This window comes from Pinus tabuliformis, chromosome Q (assembly GCF_031772625.1).
Source record: "Pinus tabuliformis cultivar Carrire ecotype Pingquan chromosome Q, CPIR1, whole genome shotgun sequence".
Lineage (NCBI taxonomy): Eukaryota > Viridiplantae > Streptophyta > Pinopsida > Pinales > Pinaceae > Pinus > Pinus tabuliformis.
Window position 1 is genome coordinate 271852244 of NC_142296.1, and position 8235 is coordinate 271860478.

The 8235-nt window shown below is 36.8% G+C and overlaps 1 pseudogene; it reads left to right on the forward strand.

Annotated features, from left to right (window-relative positions):
* The window catches only part of LOC149219249 (uncharacterized), a 118606-nt pseudogene extending 114786 nt beyond the window's left edge, over positions 1 to 3820 (forward strand).
* Positions 3821 to 8235: the final 4415 nt, after the last annotated feature.

An 8235-nucleotide genomic window follows, 5' to 3' on the forward strand; every position in this document is an offset into this window, starting at 1 on the left:
GGATGGAAGCATAGATAAAACAGTGAATGTTAGAAACTCTTTGTCTCATGATGAAAATGATAAGGAGATGGCTGAAATACATCCCCAAAAAGTAGCACCAATACAAGGGCAGAAAGGGACACCCTTGAAGAAAAGGAGAAGTAAATGTCTTAACAAAGAAAGGTGAAAAAAAAACCATAGCAGATGTTTATTATGTTCCTGGAACGAAATGTAACCTCTTAAGTATTGGAAAACTTATTCAAAAGGGGTACAATGTTTTCTTTGAGAATGATGTATGCACCATCATGGATAAAACACCTAGCAAACAATGTATTTCTGAAGTGAAGATGACAAGGAACAAGATGTTCCCTCTTAGGATGAAAGCAGATTTAAAAAATGTAGAAGAAATAGCTGCAGTGACACAAGAGGCTTTCCAAAGCGAACCAAAAGATGAAAATTGGTTGTGGCACTTGAGATTTGTACATCTCAATTTTGGAGGTCATAAATTGTTGAATAGAAAAGGAATGGTAAGAGGATTACCATTGATATAGAAAACAGATAGCCTTAGTGAAGGTCGTATCTTGGGGAAACAACACAGAGAAAGTTTTCCATCTGCGAAAAGCATAAGGGCAAAAGCACCCTTAGAGATTGTCCATTCAGATTTATGTGGACCGATGCAAACTCCATCACTTGCAGGCAGCCACTATATACTAACATTTATTGATGATTTTAATAGAAAAACTTGGGTTTATTTCCTTAAGAACAAAAGTGAAGTGTTTGAAAGATTTTGCAATTTCAAATCACTTGTAGAAAACCAAAGCAGGCTGCATATCAAAGTTCTAAGAACTGATAGAGGAGGTGAGTATATCTCCAAGGAATTTCTACGTTTTGTAGAGAAAATGGAATTCATAAGCAGTTTACCACAAAGTACACTCCGCAGCAAAATGGAGTTGCCGAAAGGAAGAATAGGGCAATCATGGATATGGCGAGGAGTATCTTAAAGGCAAAGCATTCTCCAAATGATTATTGGGCTGAAGCTATACACTGTGCAGCGTATATTTTGAATAGATGCCCTACAAAGCAGTCATGAACAGAGTGCCAGAAGAAGCATGGAGTGGGACAAAGCAAGGAGTCACCCACATGAAAGTTTTTGGATGTGTGGCTTATGCACACATTCTAGATCAACTAAGGAAGAAGTTGGATAGAAAAGGGGAGAAATGTATTTCCGTTGGATATAGTGAGGAATCCAAAGCTTACAGGTTGTATAATCCATCCACCAAGAAGCTTATTGTGAGTAGAGATGTTCAGTTCATTGAGGAGGAATCTTGGGATGGAAGCATAGGGAAAACAGTGAATGTTAAAAACTCTTTGTCTCATGATGAAGATGATGAGGAGATGGTTGAAATACATCCCCAAAAAATAGCACCAATACAAGGGCAGCAAGGGACAACCTTGAGGAGAAATGAAAGTGCTTCTCCAAGCACACCACAAGGAGAAACTTTAAGTGCTTCTTCAAGCACTTGTACACCGAATGAAAGAGGTAAGAAGTTCAGAAATTTAAGTGACATTTATGAATAAGAGGTAGCAAATGAAAGTATGAACTCTTTGTTTGCTTTATATTGTCATGTTGATGACCCTGTTCATTTTGAAGAAGAAATTAAGGATAGGAAATGGATAGAAGCCAAAACAGAGGTGAAAGAAACAGTCCAACAAATGCTCAAGGAAGGGGAAGAATATGTGGCAGCTACAACAACAACATGTCAAGCAATTTGGATGAGAAGGATGTTAAGCAGCTTATGCCAAGAACAAACAAAAAGAACTGTGATTTTTTGTGACAATAGCTTAGCTATTGCATTATCCAAGAATTTTGTGTTTCATAAGAGAACGAAACACATTGACACAAAGTTTCGTTACATCAGGGAATTGGTAAACAATGGAGAAATTGTTTTACAACACTGCAGAACTCAACACCAAGTTGCAGACATTCTCACCAAACCATTGGGGCAGAAAAGTTTTGAATTTTTGAGGAAATGTCTGGGTATGACTGATAACCCAACAGTTGAAATTAAAGGGGAGTGTTGAAGTTTTAATTTCCACTACTGCATTATTATTTTAGAAAACTGCCAGTCTACCTCCCCGCACTGCCTTTCACGAACGCTAGTTTTCCTCGTGGGGAGAGCGAGCATACAGATCAGTCGACACGTGGCCACAAGCACTGTTCCAAAACCACCATCCCTGGGCGCATAAACTTTGGATGAAAGGGACCTCCGGGGAATTGCAAACAACTGTCCGATGAAATCAACAGTTGTGTACAAGCCTGCACCATGGAGTCATTTATGACTTGACGTGAAGTAAATTGTGTTTGACCGCCAGTTCTTTTGTCAGTAAAGTAATTTAATGATATTTACTATGGTCGTAGATTGTAGGTAAAAGTTTTAATTTTATTCTTTTTTTTTATTTTCACGGGAGTATGGCAAGTAAAAATGATATATGTCATGTTTTTTGTTTTGTTGCATATGAAAAGGGAAAAATTCGCTGCAGCGAACGTAAGAAGAATTATTTTTACAGCAGGTTGAATGCAACACACACAACAATGTGAAGTGATTGTAATGTTGTTGTTTTGCTGAGAAAATGAAAGGGAGACGCAGCAGAGCGTATGTACTGATAATTTTACACACAACAGTGTAATATTTTTTGAGGAGAAGACAGAGTAAAGTTTTTTTTCTAGAACCGAAGTGTTCTTGGAGAATCCCTCTGTTAGAGGAAGGAATTTGTAATAGCTGTTGTTTTTATTAATGAATACAAAGTTTTTATTCTGCATGTCAAACACTCTGTTCTTCCCAAAAAACAATTTTATTTTCCGTTTTGTTAAAACAGAGCATTTTCTCTGTTCTATTCAAGTTATTTTTGTTTTGGAATTTTCAGAAATTCCCAACGCTACCGAGCATATGTCATATCTCTATTTCCATGTCTTGTCTTTTTCGTTGCTTCTATTGTTGGAGTTTTCAGCTCGATAGATATTATCATCATCGACCTCAGGATTCATGGGTGAAGAATCGTGTTGCCCTCATATGAAAATAATTGTCCCTACCAGGGTTTATGGGCAAAGAAAATCGAGACCGTGTCACCCTCATATGAGAAGAACAATCCATGTTAAGGTTTATGTGCGAAGAAGGTTGTGCCTGCATTGAGGGAGTGCAAGATTGAGTATTCTTCATTACGGAAGAAGCATAATACCATAGAAGGCGCCTGCAACATACCGGAGATGGCAAGCGCCTCTGGGGAAAAAACTTTTTCTAGACTTCTTGTTCTCTAAGATTCCTCCTCTGGTATCTTTGAATTCGTTCATCAAAACCCCAACAGCATCGCCTACCTTGAATTGGTCTATGGGGTTTTATTCTACGCGGAAACTTCCATGTTTAGGCTTAAGTCATCCACCATGATACCTTTTTTCTAAGGCTTGAAATGGGTTCCTTGCACTGAATTATTTTGGGGTTGTGTCATTACCATGCCTAAAAGAGGGGATAACTTCGTAAATTCTGGTAGTTTGAGCAACGACGATCAATGGGATGGAGGGGAAGATGATTCCCTATTGGAAAAGGAAACATAGAAACGGTCGAAGACTATTGAGCAGAAGATCTGCAATGAGAAATTGAGTTGGCTTCCTAGGTGGGTTGATATAAGTTTAGATGATGCAAAGACCCTTGTAGCAACCATTTCCATATCCCTGATTTTCAGTTCATTTGTGGTAGAACCGAGATACATTCCTTCCCTCTTTATGTATCTAACCTTCAATGTCAGAGACAACATCATCAATGAGTCTTCCATGGAGAAGCTATAATCTAACTACATCTTTTCAGTAGTCTACATTATTGTTATTAGCTTTTCAAACATAGTAATGTGTACCTTTGTTTGAGGTCAGAGAATTCATGCAACAATTTGTCCTAAGAGAGCATTTGTTTTCAGTATTATCAAAGAAAGACTTAGTTTGTTGATTTTGTCCTAACAAAGAATTTGTTTTCAGCACTGTTAAATAAGACTCGGTTTGCTGATTTTTTTTGTAGGGATTGAATTTGTAACTTTGTTGGCTATGAATATTTCATTGAGATCGATAAAGTACCTCTTTTGTGTGTTGAATTTTGGTTTGATAAGAGATGTAATATTTGGGAAAAAAATATTATTCTGTAGTTGTTAGTAATTCGAAGAAATTTAATGCTACTCCTAAATAGTTATATATTTTTGGAATTAAAAATTCTTGATCTTTGATTCCTTCTACTTGTTTACTCATGATCAAACTCTATTATCAATTGAAAATTATGTTACCTACATTTTTCATTTTTCCGGTAAGGACAAAGCACTTTGGTTCACTGCACTGCAATGCTGAGATTGCGACCTTGATTTCTGAGAAGATTGAAACGATCCCATGTTAAGCACGTCTAATAAAAATTGCATGTAATCAAATAGGATGAGAGCCAAAATTCGGAAGAGTTAGACCATGAGTATTTATAGTGGAAAATTCTAAGATTCTACTTTTCAAAAGTGCTCCATAGATACAAATGGGTTGACACTGCTTGAGAAGATTTGTGCACCTTGAATGAATGCCACTAAAGCATTCATGAAACTACATGTTTTTCGGCTACCCTCTGGTATTCAATGGACGAAAGACATCGAGGGCACGATATTGTTGGGAAAACCCCTTTTAACGCTATTTGATCACCAAATTTTTCATATATTTGTTTCCATTCCTATGGTTTGATGGCCTTGTCTTTGATTGATTGTTAATTTGTTAGGGACGTGTCGTTAATTGATTGTTAATTTGTTAGGAATGCCAAATTTGCAAGGTTGATTCCATTGACGGATGTAGGTACATGCATTAGGCCTTTAAATCATAGAATTCATGCAACGATTTATCTTATCTTAACAGAGAATTTGATTTCAGCAGTGTCAAAGAAAGACTCAACTTGTTGAATTGTCCTAACACAGCATTTTTTTTAAGGACTGTCAAAGAAATACTCGGTTTGTTGATTTTTTGTAGGGATCGAATTTGTAACTCTCTTGGCCATGAATATTTCATTGAGATCAGTAAAGTCTCTCTTTTGTGTGTTGAATTAAAATTGGACAAGAGATGTAGTATATGCGATATTATTCTGTAGCTACTAATAATTTGAGCATATTTAATGCTACTCCTAATTGGTTCTATATTTTTGGAATTAAAAAAAAACTTGGTCTTTGATTTGTTCTACTTGTTCTCGAGATTCCATGTTAAATTTTGCAGGGCTGTGTAGTTTGACAGAAACATCATCATCGAAAATAAAATTGTCTCTTAAGCTATTTTGATGCCATCCATGGTATGTACATTAAAAAAACAAAATTATTGATAAGTTCCATCACATGATTTTATATTTTATATCAGTGATTGATGTTGAAGGGTAGAAAAAGGAAATTATTTATATTCCTCCTTACCTTTATAAGGCTGCAATTATGAGAAAGGTTAACTCACTTCTCATGGTATTTCAAAGCCTATAAATGCCACATGATCATTGTCAAAATTTCATCATCATCTTACAAAACTAATGTGATTAATTATGAAATAACTAGACACAGATTTATGCAGATTGATGTAAAAACGAATATAAGTAAATTTTTTGCTAATCCCAAGAACTCTCGAAAGTGGCCAATATCCTCCAATAGTCTCCACGCTTCCTTCAGAAACAGGTATGACATCCCTCCCAAAAGAAAATGAAACAATGGAAAGAAGAAACAACAGTCGAGGAGCATGAGAAAATGAAACAAAGGAAAGAAGTAACAGTTGTTGTCGAGCATGGTTAATGGAAAGGAAAGGGACAGGATAAATGTGGAAAGGAAGAGAAAATCGGCGAAGTTGTGAAAGGAAGAGGAATGACCGAGGACAATTGGAGAAAAAGTAATTAAAAAGGAAGAAGAGAAAAACGTACAAGATGATAGTTGGGAACTAAATATTATTTATTTATTCTTGTATTGGACAAAAATATTTTCTCAAATTCAAATTTTAATATATCTATTTTTCAATAATTTAATTAAAAAACTATAAGCTCTATTCAGAAATAGATACACTTATTTGCTTAAATATGTATACTTCTCTAAAAAATTTAATTTCAATTCATTTCAAAGCTAGCTGTGGGCTAATAGTCCAGATCTTGTTTTTGTTATCGCCTTCTCTTGATATGTTTTCATCATGGTGTGGATATTTATGCTCTATCTTCGTGGTTTTTAAAGGCCCTATCTCGCTATTTCTAAATATGGCTCTTCTTCTGTGCTGATTCAGATCTTTTGGGACATATTCTATGTTCAAATGAATGTACATTTTGACTCTTTTATATATCTTATATAAATACAATCATGCTTTTTTTGTCCTGAAAAAAAAAAAAGTGTGGTCTATATTGCAACTGAGATTGAGGAATTTCAAATATTTATATGATGGATGTTCATGATTTAATAATCAAAAGATATTCTTTGTGCTATACGTGATCCAACTAAAAATATGGAAAGTTTGTAGAACCTTTTTTCCATTTTTTGTATTCCTCATTTTAGCTTATTAAACAATAATTGTAAAATGTGATTGTACCGCCATTATCATACTGTATAGCGCCTTCTCTCTCCATGAAACGTTTTCCCATGGCGATCAAACTTGTGCAAACATTTTCCCTCCTCAATGCTCACTCCCCCATCTCATTTTTCTTAGTATTGTTTCTTTCATTATGTTCTCTTTTGGAAATAGCGATTAAGGAAGGGAAAGATTCACAAATTAGAAAATTGTTGGATCAGGTGCTGTTGTGGGGGAAAGTATCCAACTCGGAATGACCCTAACCCACTCTAAGGGTGGCAGTTCCTTAGCAACAGCTAAAAGCAAAGCTATCTAAAGTTTCTTCTTTATAACATGCAAGAGATAAAAGGGATAGATCCACTTACCGATGTCTTGCGCAAATGGTCGATCCTATCTCCTTTGTTTGCCGCTCGCTCCCAGCTCCAAGTCTCTTCACGGGCCCAGCTACACGAGATCCTGCAAATAAGACAAGAAAAGGAAACTACAAGAGGCATGCATGTATAAATGATTCAAGGATTAGCATAAATCAAAGACGCAAGTAAGACAATTCATCATTGAAACACATGCGAATAGAAGAACCTCAAATGCTTTATTAATATATGGAAGTAAGGTTCAGGCGGTGATACAACCATGCGAGGTCCAATCCAGCATCACCTTCCCGACGGAGAGAAATCTCTTCTTCACCTCCCTCAAGCAATCACCCAATGCTCACAACTGTAAACCAACAGCAATTCTTTGCGCTAAATTCCGGCCTCCAGATCCCATGGGATGAGATCCTTATATAGAGTTTTGGAGTGAAGGCAAGTCATGTTGATGTGTGACTTGTTGTGCTCTTCAACTCCAGTTGTTCTTCAGTCCTTCACTTGGAGTTTCTACCTTCCACTTGGAGTTCTAGAAGCTCTTAACTCATTATTAGGCGAATCTTTTGATCACATGCCTTTCTGGAAGCTTCCTGGGCACTGGCACTTTGAGAAAAAGATTCCTCCACATGTCCAGTTACGCCCAACGCAGGTAGCCTTTGTCCTACCTGCTTTGCAACGCAGGTAGCCTTTGTTGCACCTGCTATGCAACGCAGGTACCCTTTGGAGCAGCTGCTTTGATTCAAAATTGACCTGTTTTGAGTGTTTTTTCAGTGGAAGACTGATTTGCAGAGCTGTGGTTTGCTGACCTTGTTCCTCTAAGGGTAAGAACAACATGTTTGAGGACTTTGGATCCCTCAGATTATTGACATTTCATGCTCCATGCTGTGAGGCACAAAAATGTCTATAACAGTTGCCCCCTAAAGTATGAGGTCGTTTATCGGGTGAAATGCTTTATTAGGAGGATCCGAAGTTCATTCAATCGTCGGGAGGTGACCTGTAACAAAATACAATACAATACATTATCTTTTCATACTTTCTTTTCATGATCTAGCTGAGGCGGGCATTTCCCATGCTCAGCTTTATAAATACATTTGCCGTACATAAACAGACGATCGTCTGATAAGAGACGGATAATTCTCTGCTTTTAATTATCATCCTTTCAGTAGGATAATCATCTGCTGCACATGTCTATGTTTTTATCTCCTGAATATATATCGCAGCCCGGATGGATGAAACTAGATCCGGGGTCTTCAAACTCCCGATCTTCACACTAAGTACAAGTCGATCCATGTGAGAATTTCTTGAAGTCGA